Here is a 13,365-nt window from a genome sequence, read left to right as displayed (position 1 = left end):
TGAAAGAATGAGGGGAAGGAGGAAGAAGAAAGGTGGGGGAAGAGCTAGTTTATGAAAAAGGTCAGGTCAGAGAGCAGAGGAGAGAGAGAAATTAGATTTGAAGGTAAAACCTGACTAACTGTGTGCCTGTCATTTGTCAGTGCTTGATCTTGAAACATGAAATCAAGGAATTTTAGTAGGTAAGGCGGAAACAAGATACCACAAGTTGCTGCTATTACATTTCCTCCCCCAGGAATCAAAAGAAATGGCCAATTGCTTTCTTGATGTAGAGACTGAAGTGAGGCTCTGCAGCAAGCTTGCCTTATCATGTATGTGAATGTGATTTTGATCATATTACTTAGTCTCATGGTGCCTGTTTCTCCTATTAAATGAGAATAAGCCCTCTTTCATAGACTTGGTATTAGAAATTGGTATGATGACACATCTAAGACACGTCTGAGTGTCTGCTACCTAGTGAGTAGTCAATAAAAGTTCCTTATCGCTACTACTTTGTCCTGGAGTAAAAAATGACAGTATGAGGTTAATATCTAACTGTGACCAGCATTTTGTCAATTATAACCAAGGCTAGTTTGATACAGTAGTATACCATACTGAGAGCAGCTACCAGAATTTAAACTATGAGTTTAGGAGTGAAAACCAACAGTTGAATATAGCAATCAATTTTGAAAATCAGCCATCTGCCAGCCAAGTGCATAGCCCAACAGGTGTGCATTACACATTGTCTTCTGTTGAAACAGATCCTTCAGCGAAAGCATCCAGACTCTGTTGCAGAGGCCTGAACAGTAGACAGGTGCTATGTCCAAATGGGGAAATGTAGAGACGCTGTGAAGCCGAGCTTGCCTGCAAGAACACGTGTGAGGAGGCAGTGTTAGCTCAGTACTTCTCTTGTCAGGCTTTCTGACATTCCACTTCAGTTTGGCCTGTACTCGCTCTTTTCTGTGACATTTTTGTAAAACACCTTATTTATTATTTTCATGTTATTCTTGATCCTCACCCCCTGCCAAAGTCTGCCACTGAACATTCTGTTGTGTCTATAAATTTAATTTATAATAAGTAGGCAAAAATTCTTTCCAGGGAAATGAGAGTCCAATTAATAGGACAAGCAAAAAAGAAAATAAACTCCCTGTTCATTGGACTCCAAACTTGAGAAATATAGTAATTATATTGTTAGGGGTACCTGTAGAATCATTCAGTGTTAATCATTCAGTATTACTCAAAAGAATCATTCAGTATTACTCAAAAGGAAAGACACGGTTCTCTTGACATTTTTATTTGTGTATTGAAGTTAGATACAGAGCAAAGGGTTGAGGGTTGTTACAGGATATTTCTTTGGTAATTCCCTGTAGCATGCATTTATCTCCCTTCTCCCGTGGTTGGAGACTTTTGTCCTTTTGCCAGCTGCTGTGTTCAGTTGTTTGGGTTATTTTGGGTGGCAGTGGGTTGATTTAAGAGGGTGAACAGTTGTATATCTTTATATTTTGAAAAACCTGGTGCAAATGTGTTACAAAAGATTTGAGGGGAAAGTATAATCTTAAAGAAACCAAGTTCTAGGTAATTGGCCAAGTTGTAAAAAGTAGAAGCCTGCAGAATTAAAGTAAAAAAAGGGTAGTTCTTCATTCATTTTTAAACACTGGTTGTAAAAGAGGCTTTAGAGGAACATCACAGGGGAAGGAATGTTCTGGATAGATGTTCAGTAAGATAGTTTGACTCCTAAATATCATATGGTCAAGGGAAAGTAAAGGAATGTGTGTGAAATGATAGATGGTGTAATTAATTGGGTGGATAACTGATTACCCAACAAGGTAGATTGCTATGCATCCCTAAGGCATCCCTAGTGCTGCCATCAGTACTCTGCTTCAGCCCTGCCATGTGTTAAACACTCTCATTCATACCTTTGATGGAATATGGAAAGAAAGCCATAAAGATGTAAGCATTGGATCCAGGATCATCATATAAGAATAACATAGTTGATTGATCCTCTTTTGGATGCATGATGAACCTGGACAGGGATGCAATAATAAAGTCTATGTTCAGGAATGAGGGTGGTCTGTTGATTGGCTGATACTTGTTTGTACCTGTGTGTTATATGTGTAACTTGGTTTGTTACATGTGTAGCCTTGGACAGGTTATACAACCCTATTTATATCCCACTTTCCTCTTTCACAAATAAGTACTTATGGTAAAAACAAGAGCCCAGTAGTGCAAAGGGCAATAATGCACTAATAGAATAAGTTACTCAGACTCCCAAGTCTTTCCCCCAATCCTCTGCTCCAGACATATTTTTCTTTTGTTTTATTGTGACACCAAGTGCTTGGTATGTAGCTCTGGCTGGCCTAGACCTCACTATGTAGACCAAACTGCTCTGGGACTCATAGAGATGATCCTACTGTCTTTACCTCCTGAGTGCTGGAATCACAGACATCAGCCATAGCATTCAGTTTCCAAAATTTGTGTGTATGTATTCTACCAGGCTTAGAACAGGCTTCTTAAGCATATAGTAACCTCCTTTCTGAAAAAGCACTACTTCCCTCCTATGACTTTGTCTAGTAGAGAGGTTAAAAGAATAGATTCAGTAACCATATTTCTTCCATTCAAATCTCAGCTTTGGTGCTTGGCTGGTTTTGTGACTTTGTGCAAACATCTCTAAGTCTGCAGTACTGACACAACCATTAGACACAGTAAAAGAGGCACTTAGGGACTGTGTATACTTTAAGGAGCCCACAAATAATTTAAGAATCTCTGAAGCCCCATGTGTTGTAGGAAGCCACTTGTTTGTATCCGGCTGCCCAGACTCCCAAAATAACCACTCAGAAATTGTATTAATTAAAATCACTGCTTGGCCTATTAGCTCTTGCTTCTTATTGATTAGCTCTTACATCTTAATTTAATCCATTTCTATTAATCTGTTTATCGCCATATGGCTGTGGCTTACCGGCAAGTTTCTGTCCCGTGTCTGTCTCTGGTGGGGCTATATGGCTTTTTCCTGACTCTACCTTCTTTCTCCTAGCATTCAGTTTAGTTTTTCCTGCCTAGCTCTATTCTACTAAGCCACTGGCTGAAACAACTTTATTCATTAACCGAGAAAATCAACACATATACAGAAGGACTTTCCCACACCACCATGGTAGCACATGCCTGTAATTCCAGCCCTTTGGAGACAAGGGGCAGAAACAGCACAACTGCTATGAGTTCCAGCCTGGACTATATAACAAGACTTAGTGGCAGAAAAAAAAGTCGTTGAAGTTGTTTTATTAATGAATGAATGAATTTATTTATTTACTTGAGACAAAGTCTTGTTATGTACGTAAAGTGGCGTCAGACTTATTCTCCCTCCTCAGCATACTGTACAGCTGAGATGATAAACATGTTCCACCACACTTGGTCTGAAAGTATGTTAGTTTTTATTTTTTTAAATCAGAAAATTTTAAAATAATGAATTTGTGATAATGAAGCATGCCTGGGTTGGATTTGTCTTTACTTATTGAAACAGTTGTCAAAAATACTGTTTTAATGGAAGAAGTGTTCTGCTGAGGTCAAATCACACTGGTGGTCCTGTGAGCCCTGATGTCATCATCTGTGAAATAGACAGTATTTATTTCCAAGTAACATATTAGAGTAGAGTTGTTAGTGTTTGGCACAAACTAAATACTATGTGTTTATTAAATATATAAAGTAATAAAAATGACAAACTATGAATACACTGAAAAACCTAAAGAGAATAAAAAAAATTATCCAATGAAGCACAAATCCTTTCCAAACATAAATTCCACAGTCCCTAAGTTTCCCTCCTTAGAAATATAATTCTTTAGGTTAGTAAGACCATTTAAGTTTTTATGAATCAGGATATGACAGTATTTTCTTTATTAGTCCTGGATTTTATGTCCTGTTTGGAAAGGACTTTCTCATTATTTTTTGTAATAATATTCTTAATGATTTGAACATATTTAAATTTTGATGCATTTGAAATTATTTTGAGACAAAGAGGTGGTTCCTTGAAGAAGATTTTAATTTTAATCTAGTCAAGTATTTCAAATTTTGTGCTGATTTTTGTATTAAATTTAAATGGACTTTTCTTATCCCAAAGTCATAAACATATCTGTCTTTTCTAATTATATTTTAGTTTCATAAAAATTCTTTAATCCCACCTGGAATTTCTTTTGAGGCAAGAAATGTGGTAGACAGCTATCCAGAGTCTAGAAGTTGTTATAACATTTTCTGAATGCAGCCTCTCCTTTCACTGATTTTATCCCAGCCTCCACCTCCAGAGGGCATTCCGTGGGAACCCCAGACCACTGCAGCCAAGGAAAAGGCTAGGCTACCAGCAAATCTTCACCTCTCTTTGCAGTCTTCCCAAATCAATGTCCAGAGTCAGCCCCAGCTCTGCAGCGGACCCCCTGCTGTGGCCTCCCTTTGACCTAACCCTTTCCCACTGACTTAGACAGATTTCCTCAGCAAAATGTGTTTCATTCACTCATTGTTTTAGCCGAGGAAGCAAATAGGCTACTTGCGGACGGTCACCTCTTCCTTGATGCCTCCAGGTCCAGTCCCCCAGCCTCATGCCCAGCTTTGGAGGAGACCCTCTGTTGTGGCCTCTCCTCACTCATTCCCCATTCCCAGGGGATTAAGCAGATCCTGGTGGAAACATCCTGATTTTCTCCCTCTTCTGGACCCCATAAATATCCCTCTAGTCCATCCCTATACCTACCTGTCAGCTCCCAACACCTAGAAGCACATTTCGTCTGGAACTCGCAGTGGCCACACCTATAAGGATCCCAGAAGAATTTCCTAGCAGGCAACACACAGCCACTATACTCTCCTAAGATCCATAGAGGGCAACAGACACCAAGGAACAAAACACCTACCCAACAGAGACAAGACCAGATATCAGCATCTAGAATTATAATCTCCCGAAACCCAGTGCCTAGACAGCAGCGTAAAAACACGATCAATACCAGCCAGGACTAGCAGCCCTATCACAGCGGGCCCAGAACACTGCCACTAGCTGAAGCCCTTCACTTGGCATTTATGAATATGATAGAGGTCCTTAAGGAGCAAGTTACTAGATCTCTTCAAGAAAACTATGAAAACACAAACAGTGGGAGGAAATGAGTAAAACAGTCCAAGGCTCGAGAGCAGAGATAGAATCAATAAAGAAAACCCCAACTGAGGGAAGTCTGGAAACAAAAAGCTTCAGAACTGGAACAGGAACCCCAGCAACAAGCCTCACCAACAGAATACAAGAAACAGAAGAGAATTTCAGGCACTGAAGACATGATAGAAGAAATGAATACTTTGGTCAGAGAAAATGTTAAACCCAAAAAACTCATGGCACAAAACACCCAGGAAATCCGGGCCACTATGAAAACACCAAAACTAAGAATAGGAATAGAGAAGGGAGAAACACAAGTAATGACACAGAAAATATATTTAACAAAATCATAGAAGAAGATATCCCTAACCTACAGAATGAGATGCCGATCTAGGTAAAAGAAACAGAAAAATCAGGAGGTGGTGACACACACCTTTGATCCTAGCACTTGGAAGGCAGAGGCAGGCGAATCTCAGTGAGTTCGAGGTCAGCCTGGTCTACAAAGCAAGCTCCAGGACAGTCAGGGCCATCCCACAGAGAAACCAACCCTGTCTCTAAAAACCAAAATCAAATGAAAACAACAACAACACCAAAACCAAAAAAAAACAAAAATGGAAACATAGAGAATATCGAATAGATTGGACCAGAAAAGGAAGTCCCTTTGACACATAATAACCAAAACACTAAGCATACAGAACAAAGAAAGAATGTTAAAAGCTGCAATGAAAAAAAGGTACTATATAAAGGCAGAGCTATTAAAATTATACATGACTTCTCAATGGAGACTCAAGTATCCAGAAGGGCCTGAACAGATTGCTACAGACTGTAAGAGACCACAAATGCTAGCACAGGCTACTATACCCAGTAAAACTTTTAGTCACTGTAGATGGAAAAAAACAAGACATTCCATGATAAAACCAAATTTAAGCAACATATGTCTACAAATCCAGCCCTACAGAAGGTGCTAGAAGGAAAACTCCAACCTAAAGAGATGCCTTGTTCAGCCATCATCAGAGAAGCTTCCTTCTGCAGTAGGTGGGATCAAACACAGAGACCCAGAACCAGACATTATACAAAGAGTGAGAGAACTTGAAACATTCAGGCCTAAACTCAAAGTCTCCATCAAATCCCTCCCCTCAGAGCTCAGGGCACCCTGCAGAAGAGGAGGTAGGAGGAGTGTAAGAGCCAGAGGGGATGGAGGACACCAGAACAAGGCCCCTTGAATCAGTTGAGCAAGGCTCATAAGAACTCACCGGGACTGAAGCTGTCAAGCACAGGGCTTACATGAATCTTTGCCAGGTCCTCTGCATATATATTGTAGTTTCAGTTTAGTATTTTTATGGGACTCAGCAAATGTATTAAGGTTCATTATTTTATTAGAAATCTGTTTTACTTATTTATTCATAGATATTATTTTTGTTTTTATTACTTACATAGGTATATGAAAGCGATTTTTCTCTACAGTGTTTTTCACATCTCCTATCAATTTGCCGCCTGTATTACTTTTCTAGGACTCACATAACAAAAGGTTTAATAAGCAACATAAATTTAGCTCTTGTTGTTTTTGAGGCTAGAAGTCTAAGTGAAGGTGTCAGCAAGTTTGTCTTTTTCTGAAGCCTCTTTTTTTGGCTTCCAGATGGTTGTCTTCTGGCTGGGTCCTCACTTGATGGTTCCTCTCTCTGCATCTCTGTCCTAATCTCTTTCTCTTTTTGTAAGAATGACAGCCAAATTGGATTAGGGACTACCCTAATGGCCCATTTTCACTTCAGGACTTCTTTAAAGGCCCCAACTCACCATGGAGTCATATTACCAAGTAGTGTGGGTAATGACTTCATCATATGAATGTTTGGTGTTGCAATTCAGCATATAACATTACTTCAAAGGGGGAAAAATCAGACCTGTGTGGCTCTTTCTGCTTATACATATATCTCTGATCAGTGTGACCTAAGTCAGTCAAAATACTCAAATAAAAAAAAATGCTCAAATTAGTTTATGCCTGTGTGTATGTGTGTGAGCACGTTTGTATGTATGTGTGTGTGTGTAAAATTTTAGTACTAGGGTTGGAGAGTGATCTCAGTAGTTGAGAGATCTCAGGGTTAAGAGCTCTTGATGCTCTTGCAGAGGACCCAGGCGTAGTTTCCAAACCCACATGATGGCTCACAATTATATGCAACAACACAATTCCAGGAGATCTGAAGACCTCGTCTGAACTCAGTGTGCACCATGAATGCATGTGGTGTACATACATGCATGCAAACAAAACACTCATACATGTAAAAGAATTCTTTTAGAAAGAGGAAATCTTAGCATTATCAACCTTGCAAATCTAATCCTTAAATTATTTTGTAAGATTACAAAGTCAATATGCGTAAATTGCAGAAGATTTGGAAATATATAAACTTAAAAGTTAGTGTTTTCAGCTTTCATGGTTAGTAATTAATAGCCAATTTCCTCTAATTTTCTTCATTGCATGCAGATGACAATGTAAATAAGATCATATTTAACACAGTACTGTATAATAATTATTTTATTTACATACCATATTTTCCATATTGGTTCCTGTGAATATGTGTACTTTGTGTATGGACTGTGTTTCATTATGCACATGCCCCATGATTTATTTAAATATTTCCCTATTGATTAGTATTTTAATTGCTATTAGTCTTTAGGTGTTGAAAATCCTGAATTATACGCAACAATATCTTTGTACATTTATATTTGTACTATTGTGGGATTTTGGAGAAATGTTTTCTGGAAGTTGAAAAGCTATCTCAAGTGTTACAAACATTTCAAATATTAAATACTTCCAGATTTCACAGCATTTAAAAACGTGACAGTTGTTCCTTCAGGGAGAGAATGAAATGCTGAGAAACACTATTTTTCTCTTTCTTTTTTCTTTTTAAATTTACCAATTTAAATTTTTTATTGATTTTATTGAGCTATATATTTTAATCCGATCCTCTCTCTTCTCCCCTCCCCTTCAACCCTCTCCCATAGTTCCCTGCTCCCAATTTACTCAGAAAATCTTGCCTTTTTCTACTTCTCGTGTAGATTAGATCCATGTATGTCTCTTTTAGGGTCCTCATTGTTGTCTAGGTTCTGTGGGATTGGAAACACTATTTTCCTTAGAGCTTAATCAAGAAGTTCTCTAGTAGTCCATAGTGGACCAAATTCTGTCCTGTCTTTGATAGGGGTCCATTTTGTGTAGTTTTTATAATTCATTTTTGAGAAATACTGATCTAAAGTTGTCTCTCAGCCTTTGACCACTAGTATTTTATGGTCAGTAAAATTGACCACTATTATTTTACTATATTTCTTTATTTCTCATTTGTTTGCTTGTTTTTTTCTTTGTTTCTTTGTGAGAGTCTTGCTCTGTAGCCTAGACTGGCTTGGAACTTGAGATCCTTGTGCCTCACTCAACCTTCTTCGTGTCACATCACAGATGTGTGCCACCATGCCATGCCAGCCATTAGGCTTTTAAAAACTTAATTAGAATGCACTGTTCATGTTGGAAACACAGAAACACACACACACATACATACACACACACACACACACACACACACACGTGGCGGGCGTGGTCGATTGATAATTAACCAGGCCAACTCAATACAAAAAGATTTTGCTTTTAATAAAAGAGGAAAACTTACACGACCAGAGATCCCATTAACACCAGGTGAGCAGGGAACCAAAAAGAGGAAGCGGCAAAGCACTTTGATCTTTTATTTGTGTTGTGTGGCCCCAGAGGAACACATCTTAAGCAGAATGTGATTGGCTGAGATTCCCCACTACACACACACACCATCGCAATGTTTGATGCAAATATTCCTCTCTTCTTTTCTGGGTTGTCTCTACTAATGGCTAGCATATGATTAATTTCTGTCACTCAAATAGGATTATTAATTATGCTATGGATTTTCTCCTTTTCTATTAAAAATAGTGAGCCTAAATACATTTTGTAAAATTTATACATAATGATATCGCCATAGACTATTAAAACAATGTAATTATTCTGCATCTGTATATTGTTATGAACAATATAAGTTCACTTAACCGAAAGATTCTATCTTGGAACTGTTATTTCTGTTTTGGAATTAGTCCTTCACATACAACATGTATTTTATTGCATATTCATTCATAAGCTATGCTATGGTATTTATATTTGTGAATATACAATGATTCTATTATGTGTAAATACATTTGTAGTTTAGTACAAAAATGAAGCAGGCAAGAGGACTGTTCTGGGATATTGGTGCATCCTGTTTCTTCTTTTCCTGTTACCATGCCAGCAACCTAACAGTTTTGATGTCACTGTAAACTCCACGGGTTAGCCTTCTACTTCAAACCAACAAAGGCTGCATTATCTAATTATTGTGTAAGATGATCTAATCTTCACAAACAGCTGGCATCAGCCTCACATTAATCAAAATTATACCATAGCATCTCATTCTTTCACTTTTGCCCACTGCAATAATGTAGAAGCTTAGCAAGAATATAATAAAATAGATTCATATCCACACTTTGCATTGACTTGTTAATAGCTGCTTCAAGCATTTTGACATAATGGAGCATGGCACTAAATTTAGAGAGAGCATTCTTAAAATGGGACTTTCAAGTATGTTATTTTAACCAGGGCTACTTTGATTTTCCTAGTTTTACTAATGAACACTAAAGACTGCCTTGTGTTCTTTTTCATTTTCTTCACTGTCAAGACTTTATTGCTTTTACTGCTGAGTAGAGTAGTGTAAAGCCATTGTTAGACAAAACAAAATAAATAACAACAGACTTTGTTGTAATCCTAAACTCCTGGGTTAATCACCAGTAAAAATTAAGATCATGGGCTGGAAAGATGGCTCAGTTGTTAAGAGCATGGCTGCTCTTGCAGAGGATGCAGGTTCGATTCCTAGCACCCACATGGTAGTTCCAATCATATATACACATGGAGTGCAGGTACCTTTGGAGGTCACAGGCTTCAGATCTTCTTGGACCTGGAGTAGCAGCCAGTTGTGAGCAACACAACATAGGTTCTAGGAACCAAACTCAGCCCCCCTGCAAGAGCAGTATCAACTTTTTAACTTTTTTCTTTTCTTTTCTTCTCCACCCCCCCGCGATAAAGTGTTTCTCTGTACGCATAGCTCTGGCTATGTAGACCAGGCTAGCCTCGAAATCACAGAGATCCACCTGCCTCTGCCTTCTGAGTGTTGGAATTAAAGATTTGCACCACTACTGCCCAGCTGCCCAGTATTAGTTCTGAACTACTGAAAAATCTCTCCAGCCCTCAACTCATTTTAAAAGTAGTAATTGTTTCAAACAAAAACAAAAATAAAAAATAATATAAATAATATTTGGGCACTCGCTACTTGTCTTTACAAAATATTAACAGCAGGTTTTATTTTTTCAAAAGGTTTGAAAATAGACATAAAAATGTCTACAGTTTAGATTCCCATATTGTTTTCTTTAATCTCATTCTCATTTCTTTTTCAAGATAAGTATTATCACAATTTTTTTGTGATTATTACCCATGTATTCATCAGCAGCAAATAGTAGTGTGGGCTTTAAGTATCTACCAGGTCTTCAAATCTGTATATAAGTTGTGCCATTGTATACATGTAATTCTACAACGTGTGCCTTTCATACAGTCTGTGTTCTATTTACCACCTGCTTACTTTGTTTTTCTTCTTCTCTGCTCTTCTTCCTTCCCAGCTTTGTGTTGTATTAGTATGGTTTTCCATCGTCTTCATATTTTCTGCTAGTTTAAAACTAGCATATTTAATTTTTTATGATTTTCATTAACATTTTAGGATAGTTAAAAATATATTTTTCATACAAAGGCCACAAGTTGTCTGGTGGCTATGTGCTTGTGCTTACTGTCATATGGGGTTTATTCGTCCCCTTTGCCATATCTGCACAGTCCCTCTCACTGTTAATATCCCATAGTAGACTGCTGTAATTATTGTAATTTAATTATTCTTCATTTACGCATCACCAATGCTCAGTCCACAGTTTAAATGAGGGATGAGTCCTATGCATTCTATGACTACTGACAAATATAAAATGGCATGTAATATCCTCTATTATAGTATCATAGAGAATAGTTTCATTGCTCTCAAAATCCTATGTGAATTGCTTATTCATTCATACATTCCTGCTACTGAATTTTCAATATCTCCAAAGTTTTTTGTTTTCTTGAATGTAGGAATCCTACTATATGTTCAGAGCCTTTTCAAATGGGCTTTTCCCTTAGGCATATGCATGTATGCTTTCTCTATATCTTCTCATAGCTTGATAAGCATTTGTAGTTTTTGATAGTGTGTGGATAAATAGTGTTTGATAGGTCATTGTGTAGATCTATCACAGATTAATATTCCCTCACCTATTGAAGTATACATTATTATTTTTTTTACACCAGTGATGAATGGGAGTTCCCACTTCTCCATGTCCTTATCCATGTTGGGCTTTTCCAGGAATTTGCATTTTGGCCATTTAAAAAAAATGTGTACTAGGTCTTTTTCTTCAAATTTTCTGCTTCACTGAAAAGTTTGTCTAGTATCACATTTGGTGAAGTATTTCCCTATGTCTTTTTCTCATTAAAACAAAAATAAAAACCTCGTGTGTGCACATCATGCTCCCATTGCGTGAACACAGGCATGGAAGTCAGAGAGAACAGCCTCAGATGCCCTTATCTTTTACTTTGATTTTTTTTTGATACAGGGTTTCTCTGTGTAACAGTCCTGGCTAACCTGGAACTTCCTCTGTAGATTAGCCTGGCCTCCAACTCACAGAGCCATCTGCCTCTGCCTCCCATGCACCCCCACACCTGGCAGCCAGTTCTGCTTTGTTTGGAATATGGCCTCTTGTTGTTGGATGCTGCTTATGCAGACTGGATGGCGTGAGAGCATCCTCGGATTGTCCTGTCTCTGTCTCTGTCTCTCATCTTACTTTAGGAGCATTGGATGTGAGGGCAAGCTCTGCCAAGCCTGGCTTTCCGAGGGCTCCTGGGATCTGAGCTCAGTCCCCAATCTTGCATGGCAACTGCTTTAATCAATGAGCCATTTCTCTATCTCCCTTTCGATGATTTTTAACTGGATTATATTCTTGTTTGTTCAGTCTTAACAGTTCTTTGTAAATTTCAAATGGTAGTTCTTTGTTAAAAATGCCTTTTGTAAATATCTTTTCCCAGAAATCTATGACTTATCGTCACATTCTTTTGACAGAATTTTTGGCAGAGTGAATGTAATGGATCATTAAAAATGCTGCAGGATCCCAGTGGCGGCAGGCAGCAGAAATGCTGCAGGTTCCCAAGTGGTGGCAGGCAGTGGGCCATGTGGTGACAGGAAGTGGGAAGCAGTCCCGAGAGCAGCCAGGCCCAGGAAAGAATAGCTCACAAGACCATGCTGCAGGTCTCCAAAGGTGGCTGGTTCCTAGTGGCGAGCCATGTGGCAGTAGCGGGCCAAAGACAGATGGATAGGCACGCCATGCAGAGTGAGGTTGGATATTTATTCAGTGGTTATGGAAGGGAGGGGAAAAGGGGAGAAGAGCAGAGAGGGAGAGAGAAAGGGAGGGGGAAGAAGGGAGAGACAGAAGCTGCCTCTCCTAGACGGAACCAGAAAAGAGAGAGAACTCACGTTGGAAGCTGAAGATCAGCCTGTCTCAGCAGACACAGGAGGGAGTGGGCATGGCTTGTCTCTTAAAGAGACAGAACAATCATTACAGTGAAAAGTTTTATTTTTATTCTTATTTAGTAAAGTACAGAATATTAGTTTTTCTATCAGGAATGTGGCTTTGGCCTTGTACCTAAAAGGTTATTGCTATACCCAGAGTCATCTAGAGTTTCTCTTATGTTATCTTCTAAAAGTTTTATAGTTAGGCCCATGGTACTAACTATAAATTTTAAATTAATTTTCACGAGGAATATACGGGTTGTGTTTATATTTCTTTTGTGTACATGGAGATGACCATGTACATGACCATGTATTACTTACAGAAAAGATTAGCCTTGCAACTGAGACATATAGATCAGTGGTAGAATGGTTGTCCAGCGTATATGGGGTCCTGGGTTTGATAACAAGAACAGAAAACTAAGTGAAAAGAGATTCTTTCATTTTGCATTACTTTTTTTCTTTTTGAGACAAAGTCTCACTCTGTAGCCCTGGCTGACCAAATGTCATTATGTAGATTAAGTTTGCCTTGAACTCAAAGAGATCTACCTACCTTTGCCTTCAAAGTTTGGGGATCAAAGACAGGTACCACCATGCCTGACACCGTGTGTTAATTTT

Source organism: Myodes glareolus, chromosome X, assembly GCF_982192425.1.
Source record: "Myodes glareolus chromosome X, mMyoGla1.1, whole genome shotgun sequence".
In the NCBI taxonomy this organism is placed as follows: Eukaryota; Metazoa; Chordata; class Mammalia; order Rodentia; family Cricetidae; genus Myodes; species Myodes glareolus.
Note: the sequence above shows the minus strand (reverse complement) of the source record.